Consider the following 635-nt stretch of genomic DNA (forward strand, 5'->3'; position numbering starts at 1 on the left):
TATATGTATGGAGACATATGTGATTCTTTTTTCTGGAACATTTGAAAGAAAGTTGTGTATGTCTTGGCCCTTTACTCTTAAATAATTCAGTGTGTACTTCCCAAGAAAAAGAATATTTTCTTATATACCCATAGTACAATGATCAATTTCGGTAAATTTAACATTAAAACAACTTTTATCTACTCCACTTTATTTCAATTTTGTCAATTTACCTACCAGTAACATTCTTTTTTTAAAAAAATTGTGATTTGTGTAAAAGTTTGCAGAGCAAATTCACTTTCCATACAGCAGCTCACATGCAATTTGTCTCATGACTTTGACTACAATTTACCACAATGCAACAGCTCCCCTCCCATTTCCTCCCCATAGCTATCTCTTTCCTGTGTCCTTCCCTCCATGCATTCCTGCCCCCTGAGCTGTCTCCCTGTGCATACACAGCCCTTCTATTCTCCCATGATTGTTGTCTCCAAGGACTATATCTACCTAGTGTAAATGTTCACCTCATATGCCTGTCTTTTGTTTGGCTGTAAGCCACAGGAATGAGTTCAATTCCAGACCTGAAAGGTAACTATGGGCCATAGTCTCAGTGGTTCCATCAGGCTCTATCAGACCAGCAAACCTGGTCCTCCCCCCCC

This window comes from Orycteropus afer, unplaced genomic scaffold (assembly GCF_000298275.1).
Source record: "Orycteropus afer afer isolate SDZICR_OR568_19922 unplaced genomic scaffold, OryAfe1.0 scaffold00111, whole genome shotgun sequence".
Lineage (NCBI taxonomy): Eukaryota > Metazoa > Chordata > Mammalia > Tubulidentata > Orycteropodidae > Orycteropus > Orycteropus afer.